Genomic DNA, 18,796 nt, shown 5'->3' with positions numbered 1-18,796 from the left:
CGCTCTGTTTAAAGTACTCTGCCGCTCTGGCTCTCCGCTCGCTCTGTTTAAAGTACTCTGCTGCTCTGGCTCTCCGCTCCCGCTCTGTTTAAAGTACTCTGCCGCTCTGGCTCTCCGCTCGCTCTGTTTAAAGTACTCTGCTGCTCTGGCTCTCCGCTCCCGCTCTGTTTAAAGTACTCTGCCGCTCTGGCTCTCCGCTCCCGCTCTGTTTAAAGTACTCTGCTGCTCTGGCTCTCCGCTCCCGCTCTGTTTAAAGTACTCTGCCGCTCTGGCTCTCTGCTACCGCTCTGTTTAAAGTACTCTGCCGCTCTGGCTCTCCGCTCGCTCTGTTTAAAGTACTCTGCCGCTCTGGCTCTCCGCTCCCGCTCTGTTTAAAGTACTCTGCCGCACTGGCTCTCCACTCCCGCTCTGTTTAAAGTACTCTGCCGCTCTGGCTCTCCTCTCTCGCTCTGTTTAAAGTACTCTGCCGCTCTGGCTCTCCTCTCTCGATCTGTTTAAAGTACTCTGCCGCTCTGGCTCTCCGCTCCTGCTCTGTTTCAAGTACTCTGCTGCTCTGGCTCTCCGCTCGCTCTGTTTAAAGTACTCTGCCGCTCTGGCTCTCCGCTCCCGCTCTGTTTAAAGTACTCTGCCACTCTGGCTCTCTGCTCCCACTCTGTTTAAAGTACTCTGCTGCTCTGGCTCTCCGCTCGCTCTGTTTAAAGTACTCTGCTGCTCTGGCTCTCCGCTCCCGCTCTGTTTAAAGTACTCTGCCGCTCTGGCTCTCCGCTCCCGCTCTGTTTAAAGTACTCTGCTGCTCTGGCTCTCCGCTCCCGCTCTGTTTAAAGTACTCTGCCGCTCTGGCTCTCTGCTACCGCTCTGTTTAAAGTACTCTGCCGCTCTGGCTCTCCTCTCTCGCTCTGTTTAAAGTACTCTGCCGCTCTGGCTCTCCGCTCCTGCTCTGTTTCAAGTACTCTGCTGCTCTGGCTCTCCGCTCGCTCTGTTTAAAGTACTCTGCCGCTCTGGCTCTCCGCTCCCGCTCTGTTTAAAGTACTCTGCCACTCTGGCTCTCTGCTCCCGCTCTGTTTAAAGTACTCTGCTGCTCTGGCTCTCCGCTCGCTCTGTTTAAAGTACTCTGCTGCTCTGGCTCTCCACTCCCGCTCTGTTTAAAGTACTCTGCCGCTCTGGCTCTCCGCTCCCGCTCTGTTTAAAGTAATCTGCTGCTCTGGCTCTCCGCTCCCGCTCTGTTTAAAGTACTCTGCCGCTCTGGCTCTCTGCTACCGCTCTGTTTAAAGTACTCTGCCGCTCTGGCTCTCCGCTCGCTCTGTTTAAAGTACTCTGCCGCTCTGGCTCTCCGCTCCCGCTCTGTTTAAAGTACTCTGCCGCACTGGCTCTCCACTCCCGCTCTGTTTAAAGTACTCTGCCGCTCTGGCTCTCCTCTCTCGCTCTGTTTAAAGTACTCTGCCGCTCTGGCTCTCCTCTCTCGCTCTGTTTAAAGTACTCTGCCGCTCTGGCTCTCCTCTCTCGCTCTGTTTAAAGTACTCTGCCGCTCTGGCTCTCCGCTCCCGCAATGTTTAAAGTACTCTGCTGCTCTGGCTCTCCGCTCGCTCTGTTTAAAGTACTCTGCCGCTCTGGCTCTCCGCTCCCGCTCTGTTTAAAGTACTCTGCCACTCTGGCTCTCTGCTCCCGCTCTGTTTAAAGTACTCTGCCGCTCTGGCTCTCCGCTCCCGCTCTGTTTAAAGTACTCTGCCACTCTGGCTCTCTGCTCCCGCTCTGTTTAAAGTACTCTGCTGCTCTGGCTCTCCGCTCGCTCTGTTTAAAGTACTCTACCGCTCTGGCTCTCTGCTCCCGCTCTGTTTAAAGTACTCTGCCGCTCTGGCTCTCCGCTCCCGCTCTGTTTAAAGTACTCTGCCGCTCTGGCTCTCCGCTCCCGCTCTGTTTAAAGTACTCTGCCGCTCTGGCTCTCTGCTACCGCTCTGTTTAAAGTACTCTGCCGCTCTGGCTCTCCTCTCTCGCTCTGTTTAAAGTACTCTGCCGCTCTGGCTCTCCGCTCCTGCTCTGTTTCAAGTACTCTGCTGCTCTGGCTCTCCGCTCGCTCTGTTTAAAGTACTCTGCCGCTCTGGCTCTCCGCTCCCGCTCTGTTTAAAGTACTCTGCCACTCTGGCTCTCTGCTCCTGCTCTGTTTAAAGTACTCTGCTGCTCTGGCTCTCCGCTCGCTCTGTTTAAAGTACTCTGCTGCTCTGGCTCTCCACTCCCGCTCTGTTTAAAGTACTCTGCCGCTCTGGCTCTCCGCTCCCGCTCTGTTTAAAGTAATCTGCTGCTCTGGCTCTCCGCTCCCGCTCTGTTTAAAGTACTCTGCCGCTCTGGCTCTCTGCTACCGCTCTGTTTAAAGTACTCTGCCGCTCTGGCTCTCCGCTCGCTCTGTTTAAAGTACTCTGCCACTCTGGCTCTCCGCTCCCGCTCTGTTTAAAGTACTCTGCCGCACTGGCTCTCCACTCCCGCTCTGTTTAAAGTACTCTGCCGCTCTGGCTCTCCTCTCTCGCTCTGTTTAAAGTACTCTGCCGCTCTGGCTCTCCTCTCTCGCTCTGTTTAAAGTACTCTGCCGCTCTGGCTCTCCTCTCTCGCTCTGTTTAAAGTACTCTGCCGCTCTGGCTCTCCGCTCCCGCACTGTTTAAAGTACTCTGCTGCTCTGGCTCTCCGCTCGCTCTGTTTAAAGTACTCTGCCGCTCTGGCTCTCCGCTCCCGCTCTGTTTAAAGTACTCTGCCACTCTGGCTCTCTGCTCCCGCTCTGTTTAAAGTACTCTGCCGCTCTGGCTCTCCGCTCCCGCTCTGTTTAAAGTACTCTGCCACTCTGGCTCTCTGCTCCCGCTCTGTTTAAAGTACTCTGCTGCTCTGGCTCTCCGCTCGCTCTGTTTAAAGTACTCTGCCGCACTGGCTCTCCGCTCGCTCTGTTTAAAGTACTCTGCCGCTCTGGATCTCCGCTCCCGCTCTGTTTAAAGTAATCTGCCGCTCTGGCTCTCCGCTCCCGCTCTGTATCAAGTACTCTGCCGCTCTGGCTCTCCGCTCGCTCTGTTTAAAGTACTCTGCCGCTCTGGCTCTCCGCTCCCGCTCTGTTTAAAGTACTCTGCTGCTCTGGCTCTCTGCTCGCTCTGTTTAAAGTACTCTGCCGCTCTGGCTCTCCACTCCCGCTCTGTTTAAAGCACTCTGCCGCTCTGGCTCTCCACTCCCGCTCTGTTTAAAGTACTCTGCCGCTCTGGCTCTCTGCTCGCTCTGTTTAAAGTACTCTGCCGCTTTGGCTCTCCGCTCCCGCTCTGTTTAAAGTAATCTGCCGCTCTGGCTCTCCTCTCCCGCTCTGTTTAAAGTACTCTGCCGCTCTGGCTCTCCTCTCCCGCTCTGTTTAAAGTACTCTACCGCTCTGGCTCTCTGCTCGCTCTGTTTAAAGTACTCTGCCGCTCTGGCTCTCCTCTCCCGCTCTGTTTAAAGTAATCTGCCGCTCTGGCTCTCCTCTCCCGCTCTGTTTAAAGTACTCTGCCGCTCTGGCTCTCCTCTCCTGCTCTGTTTAAAGTACTCTGCTGCTCTGGCTCTCCGCTCCCGCTCTGTTTAAAGTACTCTGCTGCTGTGGCTCTCCTCTCCCGCTCTGTTTAAAGTACTCTGCTGCTCTGGCTCTCCGCTCGCTCTGTTTAAAGTACTCTGCCGCTCTGGCTCTACGCTCCCGCTCTGTTTAAAGTACTCTGCCGCTCTGGCTCTCCGCTCGCTCTGTTTAAAGTAATCTGCCGCTCTGGCTCTCCGCTCACTCTGTTTAAAGTACTCTGCCGCTCTGGCTCTCTGCTCCTGCTCTGTTTAAAGTACTCTGCCGCTCTGGCTCTCCGCTCCCGCTCTGTTTAAAGTACTCTGCCGCTCTGGCTCTCCGCTCCCGCTCTGTTTAAAGTACTCTGCCGCTCTGGCTCTCCGCTCCCGCTCTGTTTAAAGTACTCTGCCGCTCTGGCTCTCTGCTCCTGCTCTGTTTAAAGTACTCTGCCGCTCTGGCTCTCCGCTCGCTCTGTTTAAAGTACTCTGCCGCTCTGGCTCTCCTCTCCCGCTCTGTTCAAAGTACTCTGCCGCTCTGGCTCTCCGCTCCCGCTCTGTTTAAAGTACTCTGCCGCTCTGGCTCTCAGCTCCCGCTCTGTTTGAAGTACTCTGCTGCTCTGGCTCTCCGCTCCCGCTCTGTTTAAAGTACTCTGCCGCTCTGGCTCTCCGCTCCCGCTCTGTTTAAAGTACTCTGCTGCTCTGGCTCTCCGCTCCCGCTCTGTTTAAAGTACTCTGCCGCTCTGGCTCTCTGCTACCGCTCTGTTTAAAGTACTCTGCCGCTCTGGCTCTCCGCTCGCTCTGTTTAAAGTACTCTGCCGCTCTGGCTCTCCGCTCCCGCTCTGTTTAAAGTACTCTGCCGCTCTGGCTCTCCGCTCACTCTGTTTAAAGTACTCTGCCGCTCTGGCTCTCCGCTCCCGCTCTGTTTAAAGTACTCTGCCGCTCTGGCTCTCCGCTCCCGCTCTGTTTAAAGTACTCTGCTGCTCTGGCTCTCCACTCCCGCTCTGTTTAAAGTACTCTGCCGCTCTGGCTCTCCGCTCGCTCTGTTTAAAGTACTCTGCTGCTCTGGCTCTCCGCTCCCGCTCTGTTTAAAGTACTCTGCCGCTCTGGCTCTCCGCTCGCTCTGTTTAAAGTACTCTGCTGCTCTGGCTCTCCGCTCCCGCTCTGTTTAAAGTACTCTGCCGCTCTGGCTCTCCGCTCCCGCTCTGTTTAAAGTACTCTGCTGCTCTGGCTCTCCGCTCCCGCTCTGTTTAAAGTACTCTGCCGCTCTGGCTCTCTGCTACCGCTCTGTTTAAAGTACTCTGCCGCTCTGGCTCTCCGCTCGCTCTGTTTAAAGTACTCTGCCGCTCTGGCTCTCCGCTCCCGCTCTGTTTAAAGTACTCTGCCGCACTGGCTCTCCACTCCCGCTCTGTTTAAAGTACTCTGCCGCTCTGGCTCTCCTCTCTCGCTCTGTTTAAAGTACTCTGCCGCTCTGGCTCTCCTCTCTCGATCTGTTTAAAGTACTCTGCCGCTCTGGCTCTCCGCTCCTGCTCTGTTTCAAGTACTCTGCTGCTCTGGCTCTCCGCTCGCTCTGTTTAAAGTACTCTGCCGCTCTGGCTCTCCGCTCCCGCTCTGTTTAAAGTACTCTGCCACTCTGGCTCTCTGCTCCCACTCTGTTTAAAGTACTCTGCTGCTCTGGCTCTCCGCTCGCTCTGTTTAAAGTACTCTGCTGCTCTGGCTCTCCGCTCCCGCTCTGTTTAAAGTACTCTGCCGCTCTGGCTCTCCGCTCCCGCTCTGTTTAAAGTACTCTGCTGCTCTGGCTCTCCGCTCCCGCTCTGTTTAAAGTACTCTGCCGCTCTGGCTCTCTGCTACCGCTCTGTTTAAAGTACTCTGCCGCTCTGGCTCTCCTCTCTCGCTCTGTTTAAAGTACTCTGCCGCTCTGGCTCTCCGCTCCTGCTCTGTTTCAAGTACTCTGCTGCTCTGGCTCTCCGCTCGCTCTGTTTAAAGTACTCTGCCGCTCTGGCTCTCCGCTCCCGCTCTGTTTAAAGTACTCTGCCACTCTGGCTCTCTGCTCCCGCTCTGTTTAAAGTACTCTGCTGCTCTGGCTCTCCGCTCGCTCTGTTTAAAGTACTCTGCTGCTCTGGCTCTCCACTCCCGCTCTGTTTAAAGTACTCTGCCGCTCTGGCTCTCCGCTCCCGCTCTGTTTAAAGTAATCTGCTGCTCTGGCTCTCCGCTCCCGCTCTGTTTAAAGTACTCTGCCGCTCTGGCTCTCTGCTACCGCTCTGTTTAAAGTACTCTGCCGCTCTGGCTCTCCGCTCGCTCTGTTTAAAGTACTCTGCCGCTCTGGCTCTCCGCTCCCGCTCTGTTTAAAGTACTCTGCCGCACTGGCTCTCCACTCCCGCTCTGTTTAAAGTACTCTGCCGCTCTGGCTCTCCTCTCTCGCTCTGTTTAAAGTACTCTGCCGCTCTGGCTCTCCTCTCTCGCTCTGTTTAAAGTACTCTGCCGCTCTGGCTCTCCTCTCTCGCTCTGTTTAAAGTACTCTGCCGCTCTGGCTCTCCGCTCCCGCAATGTTTAAAGTACTCTGCTGCTCTGGCTCTCCGCTCGCTCTGTTTAAAGTACTCTGCCGCTCTGGCTCTCCGCTCCCGCTCTGTTTAAAGTACTCTGCCACTCTGGCTCTCTGCTCCCGCTCTGTTTAAAGTACTCTGCCGCTCTGGCTCTCCGCTCCCGCTCTGTTTAAAGTACTCTGCCACTCTGGCTCTCTGCTCCCGCTCTGTTTAAAGTACTCTGCTGCTCTGGCTCTCCGCTCGCTCTGTTTAAAGTACTCTACCGCTCTGGCTCTCTGCTCCCGCTCTGTTTAAAGTACTCTGCCGCTCTGGCTCTCCGCTCCCGCTCTGTTTAAAGTACTCTGCCGCTCTGGCTCTCCGCTCCCGCTCTGTTTAAAGTACTCTGCCGCTCTGGCTCTCTGCTACCGCTCTGTTTAAAGTACTCTGCCGCTCTGGCTCTCCTCTCTCGCTCTGTTTAAAGTACTCTGCCGCTCTGGCTCTCCGCTCCTGCTCTGTTTCAAGTACTCTGCTGCTCTGGCTCTCCGCTCGCTCTGTTTAAAGTACTCTGCCGCTCTGGCTCTCCGCTCCCGCTCTGTTTAAAGTACTCTGCCACTCTGGCTCTCTGCTCCTGCTCTGTTTAAAGTACTCTGCTGCTCTGGCTCTCCGCTCGCTCTGTTTAAAGTACTCTGCTGCTCTGGCTCTCCACTCCCGCTCTGTTTAAAGTACTCTGCCGCTCTGGCTCTCCGCTCCCGCTCTGTTTAAAGTAATCTGCTGCTCTGGCTCTCCGCTCCCGCTCTGTTTAAAGTACTCTGCCGCTCTGGCTCTCTGCTACCGCTCTGTTTAAAGTACTCTGCCGCTCTGGCTCTCCGCTCGCTCTGTTTAAAGTACTCTGCCACTCTGGCTCTCCGCTCCCGCTCTGTTTAAAGTACTCTGCCGCACTGGCTCTCCACTCCCGCTCTGTTTAAAGTACTCTGCCGCTCTGGCTCTCCTCTCTCGCTCTGTTTAAAGTACTCTGCCGCTCTGGCTCTCCTCTCTCGCTCTGTTTAAAGTACTCTGCCGCTCTGGCTCTCCTCTCTCGCTCTGTTTAAAGTACTCTGCCGCTCTGGCTCTCCGCTCCCGCACTGTTTAAAGTACTCTGCTGCTCTGGCTCTCCGCTCGCTCTGTTTAAAGTACTCTGCCGCTCTGGCTCTCCGCTCCCGCTCTGTTTAAAGTACTCTGCCACTCTGGCTCTCTGCTCCCGCTCTGTTTAAAGTACTCTGCCGCTCTGGCTCTCCGCTCCCGCTCTGTTTAAAGTACTCTGCCACTCTGGCTCTCTGCTCCCGCTCTGTTTAAAGTACTCTGCTGCTCTGGCTCTCCGCTCGCTCTGTTTAAAGTACTCTGCCGCACTGGCTCTCCGCTCGCTCTGTTTAAAGTACTCTGCCGCTCTGGATCTCCGCTCCCGCTCTGTTTAAAGTAATCTGCCGCTCTGGCTCTCCGCTCCCGCTCTGTATCAAGTACTCTGCCGCTCTGGCTCTCCGCTCGCTCTGTTTAAAGTACTCTGCCGCTCTGGCTCTCCGCTCCCGCTCTGTTTAAAGTACTCTGCTGCTCTGGCTCTCTGCTCGCTCTGTTTAAAGTACTCTGCCGCTCTGGCTCTCCACTCCCGCTCTGTTTAAAGCACTCTGCCGCTCTGGCTCTCCACTCCCGCTCTGTTTAAAGTACTCTGCCGCTCTGGCTCTCTGCTCGCTCTGTTTAAAGTACTCTGCCGCTTTGGCTCTCCGCTCCCGCTCTGTTTAAAGTAATCTGCCGCTCTGGCTCTCCTCTCCCGCTCTGTTTAAAGTACTCTGCCGCTCTGGCTCTCCTCTCCCGCTCTGTTTAAAGTACTCTACCGCTCTGGCTCTCTGCTCGCTCTGTTTAAAGTACTCTGCCGCTCTGGCTCTCCTCTCCCGCTCTGTTTAAAGTAATCTGCCGCTCTGGCTCTCCTCTCCCGCTCTGTTTAAAGTACTCTGCCGCTCTGGCTCTCCTCTCCTGCTCTGTTTAAAGTACTCTGCTGCTCTGGCTCTCCGCTCCCGCTCTGTTTAAAGTACTCTGCTGCTGTGGCTCTCCTCTCCCGCTCTGTTTAAAGTACTCTGCTGCTCTGGCTCTCCGCTCGCTCTGTTTAAAGTACTCTGCCGCTCTGGCTCTACGCTCCCGCTCTGTTTAAAGTACTCTGCCGCTCTGGCTCTCCGCTCGCTCTGTTTAAAGTAATCTGCCGCTCTGGCTCTCCGCTCACTCTGTTTAAAGTACTCTGCCGCTCTGGCTCTCTGCTCCTGCTCTGTTTAAAGTACTCTGCCGCTCTGGCTCTCCGCTCCCGCTCTGTTTAAAGTACTCTGCCGCTCTGGCTCTCCGCTCCCGCTCTGTTTAAAGTACTCTGCCGCTCTGGCTCTCCGCTCCCGCTCTGTTTAAAGTACTCTGCCGCTCTGGCTCTCTGCTCCTGCTCTGTTTAAAGTACTCTGCCGCTCTGGCTCTCCGCTCGCTCTGTTTAAAGTACTCTGCCGCTCTGGCTCTCCTCTCCCGCTCTGTTCAAAGTACTCTGCCGCTCTGGCTCTCCGCTCCCGCTCTGTTTAAAGTACTCTGCCGCTCTGGCTCTCAGCTCCCGCTCTGTTTGAAGTACTCTGCTGCTCTGGCTCTCCGCTCCCGCTCTGTTTAAAGTACTCTGCCGCTCTGGCTCTCCGCTCCCGCTCTGTTTAAAGTACTCTGCTGCTCTGGCTCTCCGCTCCCGCTCTGTTTAAAGTACTCTGCCGCTCTGGCTCTCTGCTACCGCTCTGTTTAAAGTACTCTGCCGCTCTGGCTCTCCGCTCGCTCTGTTTAAAGTACTCTGCCGCTCTGGCTCTCCGCTCCCGCTCTGTTTAAAGTACTCTGCCGCTCTGGCTCTCCGCTCCCGCTCTGTTTAAAGTACTCTGCCGCTCTGGCTCTCTGCTCCTGCTCTGTTTAAAGTACTCTGCCGCTTTGGCTCTCTGCTCCCGCTCTGTTTAAAGTACTCTGCTGCTCTGGCTCTCTGCTCCTGCTCTGTTTAAAGTACTCTGCCGCTCTGGCTCTCTGCTCCCGCTCTGTTTAAAGCACTCTGCCGCTCTGGCTCTCCAATCCCGCTCTGTTTAAAGTACTCTGCCGCTTTGGCTCTCCGCTCGCTCTGTTTAAAGTACTCTGCCGCTCTGGCTCTCCGCTCCCGCTCTGTTTAAAGTACTCTGCCGCTCTGGCTCTCTGCTCGCTCTGTTTACTGTACTCTGCCGCTCTGGCTCTCCGCTCCCGCTCTGTTTAAAGTACTCTGCCGCTCTGGCTCTCTGCTCGCTCTGTTTAAAGTACTCTGCCACTCTGGCTCTCTGCTCCCGCTCTGTTTAAAGTACTCTGCCGCTCTGGCTCTCCGCTCCCGCTCTGTTAAAAGTACTCTGCCGCTCTGGCTCTCTGCTCGCTCTGTTTAAAGTACTCTGCCACTCTGGCTCTCTGCTCCCGCTCTGTTTAAAGTACTCTGCCGCTCTGGCTCTCCGCTCCCGCTCTGTTAAAAGTACTCTGCCGCTCTGGCTCTCTGCTCGCTCTGTTTAAAGTACTCTGCCGCTTTGGCTCTCTGCTCCCGCTCTGTTTAAAGTACTCTGCTGCTCTGGCTCTCTGCTCCTGCTCTGTTTAAAGTACTCTGCCGCTCTGGCTCTCTGCTCCCGCTCTGTTTAAAGCACTCTGCCGCTCTGGCTCTCCAATCCCGCTCTGTTTAAAGTACTCTGCCGCTTTGGCTCTCCGCTCGCTCTGTTTAAAGTACTCTGCCGCTCTGGCTCTCCGCTCCCGCTCTGTTTAAAGTACTCTGCCGCTCTGGCTCTCTGCTCGCTCTGTTTACTGTACTCTGCCGCTCTGGCTCTCCGCTCCCGCTCTGTTTAAAGTACTCTGCCGCTCTGGCTCTCTGCTCGCTCTGTTTAAAGTACTCTGCCACTCTGGCTCTCTGCTCCCGCTCTGTTTAAAGTACTCTGCCGCTCTGGCTCTCCGCTCCCGCTCTGTTAAAAGTACTCTGCCGCTCTGGCTCTCTGCTCGCTCTGTTTAAAGTACTCTGCCACTCTGGCTCTCTGCTCCCGCTCTGTTTAAAGTACTCTGCCGCTCTGGCTCTCCGCTCCCGCTCTGTTTAAAGTACTCTGCCGCTCTGGCTCTCCGCTCCCGCTCTGTTAAAAGTACTCTGCTGCTCTGGCTCTCCAATCCCGCTCTGTTTAAAGTACTCTGCCGCTCTGGCTCTCCACTCCCGCTCTGTTTAAAGTACTCTGCCGCTCTGGCTCTCCAATCCCGCTCTGTTTAAAGTACTCTGCCGCTCTGGCTCTCCGCTCCCGCTCTGTTTAAAGTACTCTGCCGCTTTGGCTCTCCACTCCCGCTCTGTTTAAAGTACTCTGCCGCTCTGGCTCCCCGCTCGCTCTGTTTAAAATACTCTGCCGCTTTGGCTCTCTGCTCCCGCACTGTTTAAAGTACTCTACCGCTTTGGCTCTCCACTCCCGCTCTGTTTAAAGTACTCTGCCGCTTTGGCTCTCTGCTCCCGCTCTGTTTAAAGTACTCTGCCGCTCTGGCTCCCCGCTCGCTCTGTTTAAAATACTCTGCCGCTTTGGCTCTCTGCTCCCGCTCTGTTTAAAGTACTCTGCCGCTCTGGCTCTCCGCTCCCGCTCTGTTTAAAGTACTCTGCCGCTCTGGCTCTCTGCTCCCGCTCTGTTTAAAGTACTCTGCTGCTCTGGCTCTCCGCTCGCTCTGTTTAAAGTACTCTGCCGCTCTGGCTCTCCGCTCCCGCTCTGTTTAAAGTACTCTGCCACTCTGGCTCTCTGCTCCCGCTCTGTTTAAAGTACTCTGCTGCTCTGGCTCTCCGCTCGCTCTGTTTAAAGTACTCTGCCGCTCTGGCTCTCCGCTCCCGCTCTGTTTAAAGTACTCTGCTGCTCTGGCTCTCCGCTCGCTCTGTTTAAAGTACTCTGCCGCTCTGGCTCTCCGCTCCCGCTCTGTTTAAAGTACTCTGCCACTCTGGCTCTCTGCTCCCGCTCTTTTAAAGTACTCTGCTGCTCTGGCTCTCCGCTCGCTCTGTTTAAAGTACTCTGCCGCACTGGCTCTCCGCTCGCTCTGTTTAAAGTACTCTGCCGCTCTGGATCTCCGCTCCCGCTCTGTTTAAAGTAATCTGCCGCTCTGGCTCTCTGCTCCCGCTCTGTATCAAGTACTCTGCCGCTCTGGCTCTCCGCTGGCCCTGTTTAAAGTACTCTGCCGCTCTGGCTCTCCACTCCCGCTCTGTTTAAAGCACTCTGCCGCTCTGGCTCTCCACTCCCGCTCTGTTTAAAGTACTCTGCCGCTCTGGCTCTCTGCTCGCTCTGTTTAAAGTACTCTGCCGCTTTGGCTCTCCGCTCCCGCTCTGTTTAAAGTACTCTGCCGCTCTGGCTCTCTGCTCGCTCTGTTTAAAGTACTCTGCCGCTCTGGCTCTCCGCTCCCGCTCTGTTTAAAGTACTCTGCCGCTCTGGCTCTCCGCTCGCTCTGTTTAAAGTACTCTGCCGCTCTGGCTCTCCGCTCCCGCTCTGTTTAAAGTACTCTGCCGCTCTGGCTCTCTGCTCCCGCTCTGTTTAAAGTACTCTGCCGCTCTGGCTCTCCGCTCACTCTGTTTAAAGTACTCTGCCGCTCTGGCTCTCCGCTCCCGCTCTGTTTAAAGTACTCTGCCGCTCTGGCTCTCCGCTCCCGCTCTGTTTAAAGTACTCTGCCGCTCTGGCTCTCCACTCCCGCTCTGTTTAAAGTACTCTGCCGCTCTGGCTCTCCGCTCGCTCTGTTTAAAGTACTCTGCTGCTCTGCCTCTCCGCTCCCGCTCTGTTTAAAGTACTCTGCCGCTCTGGCTCTCCGCTCGCTCTGTTTAAAGTACTCTGCTGCTCTGGCTCTCCGCTCCCGCTCTGTTTAAAGTACTCTGCCGCTCTGGCTCTCCGCTCCCGCTCTGTTTAAAGTACTCTGCTGCTCTGGCTCTCCGCTCCCGCTCTGTTTAAAGTACTCTGCCGCTCTGGCTCTCTGCTACCGCTCTGTTTAAAGTACTCTGCCGCTCTGGCTCTCCGCTCGCTCTGTTTAAAGTACTCTGCCGCTCTGGCTCTCCGCTCCCGCTCTGTTTAAAGTACTCTGCCGCACTGGCTCTCCACTCCCGCTCTGTTTAAAGTACTCTGCCGCTCTGGCTCTCCTCTCTCGCTCTGTTTAAAGTACTCTGCCGCTCTGGCTCTCCTCTCTCGCTCTGTTTAAAGTACTCTGCCGCTCTGGCTCTCCGCTCCTGCTCTGTTTCAAGTACTCTGCTGCTCTGGCTCTCCGCTCGCTCTGTTTAAAGTACTCTGCCGCTCTGGCTCTCCGCTCCCGCTCTGTTTAAAGTACTCTGCCACTCTGGCTCTCTGCTCCCACTCTGTTTAAAGTACTCTGCTGCTCTGGCTCTCCGCTCGCTCTGTTTAAAGTACTCTGCTGCTCTGGCTCTCCGCTCCCGCTCTGTTTAAAGTACTCTGCCGCTCTGGCTCTCCGCTCCCGCTCTGTTTAAAGTACTCTGCTGCTCTGGCTCTCCGCTCCCGCTCTGTTTAAAGTACTCTGCCGCTCTGGCTCTCTGCTACCGCTCTGTTTAAAGTACTCTGCCGCTCTGGCTCTCCTCTCTCGCTCTGTTTAAAGTACTCTGCCGCTCTGGCTCTCCGCTCCTGCTCTGTTTCAAGTACTCTGCTGCTCTGGCTCTCCGCTCGCTCTGTTTAAAGTACTCTGCCGCTCTGGCTCTCCGCTCCCGCTCAGTTTAAAGTACTCTGCCACTCTGGCTCTCTGCTCCCGCTCTGTTTAAAGTACTCTGCTGCTCTGGCTCTCCGCTCGCTCTGTTTAAAGTACTCTGCTGCTCTGGCTCTCCACTCCCGCTCTGTTTAAAGTACTCTGCCGCTCTGGCTCTCCGCTCCCGCTCTGTTTAAAGTAATCTGCTGCTCTGGCTCTCCGCTCCCGCTCTGTTTAAAGTACTCTGCCGCTCTGGCTCTCTGCTACCGCTCTGTTTAAAGTACTCTGCCGCTCTGGCTCTCCGCTCGCTCTGTTTAAAGTACTCTGCCGCTCTGGCTCTCCGCTCCCGCTCTGTTTAAAGTACTCTGCCGCACTGGCTCTCCACTCCCGCTCTGTTTAAAGTACTCTGCCGCTCTGGCTCTCCTCCCTCGCTCTGTTTAAAGTACTCTGCCGCTCTGGCTCTCCTCTCTCGCTCTGTTTAAAGTACTCTGCCGCTCTGGCTCTCCTCTCTCGCTCTGTTTAAAGTACTCTGCCGCTCTGGCTCTCCGCTCCCGCACTGTTTAAAGTACTCTGCTGCTCTGGCTCTCCGCTCGCTCTGTTTAAAGTACTCTGCCGCTCTGGCTCTCCGCTCCCGCTCTGTTTAAAGTACTCTGCCACTCTGGCTCTCTGCTCCCGCTCTGTTTAAAGTACTCTGCCGCTCTGGCTCTCCGCTCCCGCTCTGTTTAAAGTACTCTGCCACTCTGGCTCTCTGCTCCCGCTCTGTTTAAAGTACTCTGCTGCTCTGGCTCTCCGCTCGCTCTGTTTAAAGTACTCTACCGCTCTGGCTCTCTGCTCCCGCTCTGTTTAAAGTACTCTGCCGCTCTGGCTCTCCGCTCCCGGCTCTGTTTAAAGTACTCTGCCACTCTGGCTCTCCGCTCCCGCTCTGTTTAAAGTACTCTGCCACTCTGGCTCTCCACTCTCGCTCTGTTTAAAGTACTCTGCCGCTCTGGCTCTCTGCTCCCGCTCTGTTTAAAGTACTCTGCCGCTCTGGCTCTCCGCTCCCGCTCTGTTTAAAGTACTCTGCCGCTCTGGCTCTCTGCTCCCGCTCTGTTTAAAGTACTCTGCCGCTCTGGCTCTCCGCTCCCGCTCTGTTTAAAGTACTCTGCCGCACTGGCTCTCCGCTCGCTCTGTTTAAAGTACTCTGCCGCTCTGGCTCTCCGCTCCCGCTCTGTTTAAAGTAATCTGCCGCTCGGGCTCTCCGCTCCCGCTCTGTTTAAAGTACTCTGCCGCTCTGGCTCTCCACTCCCGCTCTGTTTAAAGTACTCTGCCGCTCTGGCTCTCCTCTCCCGCTCTGTTTAAAGTACTCTGCTGCTCTGGCTCTCCACTCCCGCTCTGTTTAAAGTACTCTGCCACTCTGGCTCTCCACTCCCGCTCTGTTTAGAGTACTCTGCAGCTCTGGCTCTCTGCTCGCTCTGTTTAAAGTACTCTGCCGCTCTGGCTCTCCACTCCCGCTCTGTTTAAAGTACTCTGCCGCTCTGGCTCTCCGCTCCCGCTCTGTTTAGAGTACTCTGCTGCTCTGGCTCTCTGCTCGCTCTGTTTAAAGTACTCTGCCGCTCTGGCTCTCCGCTCACTCTGTTTAAAGTACTCTGCCGCTCTGGCTCTCCGCTCCCGCTCTGTTTAAAGTACTCTGCCACTCTGGCTCTCCACTCCCGCTCTGTTTAAAGCACTCTGCCGCTCTGGCTCTCCACTCCCGCACTGTTTAAAGCACTCTGCCACTCTGGCTCTCCGCTCACTCTGTTTAAAGTACTCTGCCGCTCTGGCTCTCTGCTCGCTCTGTTTAAAGTACTCTGCCGCTTTGGCTCTCCACTCCCGCTCTGTTTAAAGTACTCTGCCGCTCTGGCTCTCTGCTCGCTCTGTTTAAAGTACTCTGCCGCTCTGGCTCTCCGCTCCCGCACTGTTTAAAGTACTCTGCCGCTCTGGCTCTCTCCTACCGCTCTGTTTAAAGTACTCTGCCACTCTGGCTCTCCGCTCGCTCTGTTTAAAGTACTCTGCCGCTCTGGCTCTCTGCTCCCGCTCTGTTTAAAGTACTCTGCCGCTCTGGCTCCCCGCTCGCTCTGTTTAAAATACTCTGCCGCTTTGGCTCTCTGCTCCCGCACTGTTTAAAGTACTCTGCCGCTTTGGCTCTCCACTCCCGCTCTGTTTAAAGTACTCTGCCGCTCTGGCTCTCTGCTCCCGCTCTGTTTAAAGTACTCTGCCGCTCTGGCTCCCCGCTCGCTCTGTTTAAAATACTCTGCCGCTTTGGCTCTCTGCTCCCGCTCTGTTTAAAGTACTCTGCCGCTCTGGCTCTCTGCTCCCGCTCTGTTTAAAGTACTCTGCTGCTTTGGCTCTCCGCTCCCGCTCTGTTTAAAGTACTCTGCTGCTCTGGCTCTCCGCTCCCGCTCTGTTTAAAGTACTCTGCCGCTCTGGCTCTCCGCTCCCGCTCTGTTTAAATTACTCTGCCGCTCTGGCTCTCCGCTCCCGCTCTGTTTAAAGTACTCTGCCACTCTGGCTCTCTGCTCCTGCTCTGTTTAAAGTACTCTGCTGCTCTGGCTCTCCGCTCGCTCTGTTTAAAGTACTCTGCCGCTCTGGCTCTCCACTCCCGCTCTGTTTAAAGTACTCTGCCGCTCTGGCTCTCTGCTCCCGCTCTGTTTAAAGTACTCTGCCGCACTGGCTCTCTGCTCCCGCTCTGTTTAAAGTACTCTGCCGCTCTGGCTCTCTGCTCCCGCTCTGTTTAAAGTACTCTGCCGCTCTGGCTCTCCGCTCCCGCTCTGTTTAAAGTACTCTGCCGCACTGGCTCTCCGCTCGCTCTGTTTAAAGTACTCTGCCGCTCTGGATCTCCGCTCCCGCTCTGTTTAAAGTAATCTGCCGCTCTGGCTCTCCGCTCCCGCTCTGTATCAAGTACTCTGCCGCTCTGGCTCTCCGCTCGCTCTGTTTAAAGTACTCTGCCGCTCTGGCTCTCCGCTCCCGCTCTGTTTAAAGTACTCTGCTGCTCTGGCTCTCTGCTCGCTCTGTTTAAAGTACTCTGCCGCTCTGGCTCTCCACTCCCGCTCTGTTTAAAGCACTCTGCCGCTCTGGCTCTCCACTCCCGCTCTGTTTAAAGTACTCTGCCGCTCTGGCTCTCCTCTCCCGCTCTGTTTAAAGTACTCTACCGCTCTGGCTCTCTGCTCGCTCTGTTTAAAGTACTCTGCCGCTCTGGCTCTCCTCTCCCGCTCTGTTTAAAGTAATCTGCCGCTCTGGCTCTCCTCTCCCGCTCTGTTTAAAGTACTCTGCCGCTCTGGCTCTCCTCTCCTGCTCTGTTTAAAGTACTCTGCTGCTCTGGCTCTCCGCTCCCGCTCTGTTTAAAGTACTCTGCTGCTGTGGCTCTCCTCTCCCGCTCTGTTTAAAGTACTCTGCTGCTCTGGCTCTCCGCTCGCTCTGTTTAAAGTACTCTGCCGCTCTGGCTCTACGCTCCCGCTCTGTTTAAAGTACTCTGCCGCTCTGGCTCTCCGCTCGCTCTGTTTAAAGTACTCTGCCGCTCTGGCTCTCCGCTCACTCTGTTTAAAGTACTCTGCCGCTCTGGCTCTCTGCTCCTGCTCTGTTTAAAGTACTCTGCCGCTCTGGCTCTCCGCTCCCGCTCTGTTTAAAGTACTCTGCTGCTCTGGCTCTCCGCTCCCGCTCTGTTTAAAGTACTCTGCCGCTCTGGCTCTCTGCTACCGCTCTGTTTAAAGTACTCTGCCGCTCTGGCTCTCCGCTCGCTCTGTTTAAAGTACTCTGCCGCTCTGGCTCTCCGCTCCCGCTCTGTTTAAAGTACTCTGCCGCTTTGGCTCTCTGCTCCCGCTCTGTTTAAAGTACTCTGCCGCTTTGGCTCTCTGCTCCCGCTCTGTTTAAAGTACTCTGCTGCTCTGGCTCTCTGCTCCTGCTCTGTTTAAAGTACTCTGCCGCTCTGGCTCTCTGCTCCCGCTCTGTTTAAAGTACTCTGCCGCTCTGGCTCTCCAATCCCGCTCTGTTTAAAGTACTCTGCCGCTTTGGCTCTCCGCTCGCTCTGTTTAAAGTACTCTGCCGCTCTGGCTCTCCGCTCCCGCTCTGTTTAAAGTACTCTGCCGCTCTGGCTCTCTGCTCGCTCTGTTTAATGTACTCTGCCGCTCTGGCTCTCCGCTCCCGCTCTGTTTAAAGTACTCTGCCGCTCTGGCTCTCTGCTCGCTCTGTTTAAAGTACTCTGCCACTCTGGCTCTCTGCTCCCGCTCTGTTTAAAGTACTCTGCCGCTCTGGCTCTCCGCTCCCGCTCTGTTAAAAGTACTCTGCCGCTCTGGCTCTCTGCTCGCTCTGTTTAAAGTACTCTGCCACTCTGGCTCTCTGCTCCCGCTCTGTTTAAAGTACTCTGCCGCTCTGGCTCTCCGCTCCCGCTCTGTTTAAAGTACTCTGCCGCTCTGGCTCTCCGCTCCCGCTCTGTTAAAAGTACTCTGCTGCTCTGGCTCTCCAATCCCGCTCTGTTTAAAGTACTCTGCCGCTCTGGCTCTCCACTCCCGCTCTGTTTAAAGTACTCTGCCGCTCTGGCTCTCCAATCCCGCTCTGTTTAAAGTACTCTGCCGCTCTGGCTCTCCGCTCCCGCTCTGTTCAAAGTACTCTGCCGCTTTGGCTCTCCACTCCCGCTCTGTTTAAAGTACTCTGCCGCTCTGGCTCCCCGCTCGCTCTGTTTAAAATACTCTGCCGCTTTGGCTCTCTGCTCCCGCACTGTTTAAAGTACTCTACCGCTTTGGCTCTCCACTCCCGCTCTGTTTAAAGTACTCTGCCGCTTTGGCTCTCTGCTCCCGCTCTGTTTAAAGTACTCCGCCGCTCTGGCTCCCCGCTCGCTCTGTTTAAAATACTCTGCCGCTTTGGCTCTCTGCTCCCGCTCTGTTTAAAGTACTCTGCCGCTCTGGCTCTCCGCTCCCGCTCTGTTTAAAGTACTCTGCCGCTCTGGCTCTCTGCTCCCGCTCTGTTTAAAGTACTCTGCTGCTCTGGCTCTCCGCTCGCTCTGTTTAAAGTACTCTGCCGCTCTGGCTCTCCGCTCCCGCTCTGTTTAAAGTACTCTGCCGCTCTGGCTCTCTGCTCCCGCTCTGTTTAAAGTACTCTGCTGCTTTGGCTCTCCGCTCCCGCTCTGTTTAAAGTACTCTGCTGCTCTGGCTCTCCGCTCCCGCTCTGTTTGAAGTACTCTGCCGCTCTGGCTCTCCGCTCCCGCTCTGTTTAAATTACTCTGCCGCTCTGGCTCTCCGCTCCCGCTCTGTTTAAAGTACTCTGCCACTCTGGCTCTCTGCTCCCGCTCTGTTTAAAGTACTCTGCTGCTCTGGCTCTCCGCTCGCTCTGTTTAAAGTACTCTGCCGCTCTGGCTCTCCACTCCCGCTCTGTTTAAAGTACTCTGCCGCTCTGGCTCTCTGCTCCCGCTCTGTTTAAAGTACTCTGCCGCACTGGCTCTCTGCTCCCGCTCTGTTTAAAGTACTCTGCCGCTCTGGCTCTCTGCTCCCGCTCTGTTTAAAGTACTCTGCCGCTCTGGCTCTCCGCTCCCGCTCTGTTTAAAGTACTCTGCCGCACTGGCTCTCCGCTCGCTCTGTTTAAAGTACTCTGCCGCTCTGGATCTCCGCTCCCGCTCTGTTTAAAGTAATCTGCCGCTCTGGCTCTCCGCTCCCGCTCTGTATCAAGTACTCTGCCGCTCTGGCTCTCCGCTCGCTCTGTTTAAAGTACTCTGCCGCTCTGGCTCTCCGCTCCCGCTCTGTTTAAAGTACTCTGCTGCTCTGGCTCTCTGCTCGCTCTGTTTAAAGTACTCTGCCGCTCTGGCTCTCCACTCCCGCTCTGTTTAAAGCACTCTGCCGCTCTGGCTCTCCACTCCCACTCTGTTTAAAGTACTCTGCCGCTCTGGCTCTCTGCTCGCTCTGTTTAAAGTACTCTGCCGCTTTGGCTCTCCGCTCCCGCTCTGTTTAAAGTAATCTGCCGCTCTGGCTCTCCTCTCCCGCTCTGTTTAAAGTACTCTGCCGCTCTGGCTCTCCTCT

The 18,796-nt window shown here is 55.6% G+C and overlaps 1 protein-coding gene across 1 annotated transcript in view; it reads right to left on the bottom strand.

Annotated features, from left to right (window-relative positions):
- Window positions 1-18,796, bottom strand: part of LOC147108701 (uridine-cytidine kinase-like 1) — a 378,363-nt gene that overhangs the window by 166,984 nt on the left and 192,583 nt on the right. The gene's annotated exons all lie outside the window — the stretch shown is intronic.

Source organism: Somniosus microcephalus, chromosome 13, assembly GCF_052327205.1.
Source record: "Somniosus microcephalus isolate GS21.2 chromosome 13, FLI_Smic_1.0, whole genome shotgun sequence".
Lineage (NCBI taxonomy): Eukaryota > Metazoa > Chordata > Chondrichthyes > Squaliformes > Somniosidae > Somniosus > Somniosus microcephalus.
The sequence above is the reverse complement of the archived record's forward strand: the minus strand, read 5'-3'. Positions and strand labels throughout refer to the sequence as shown.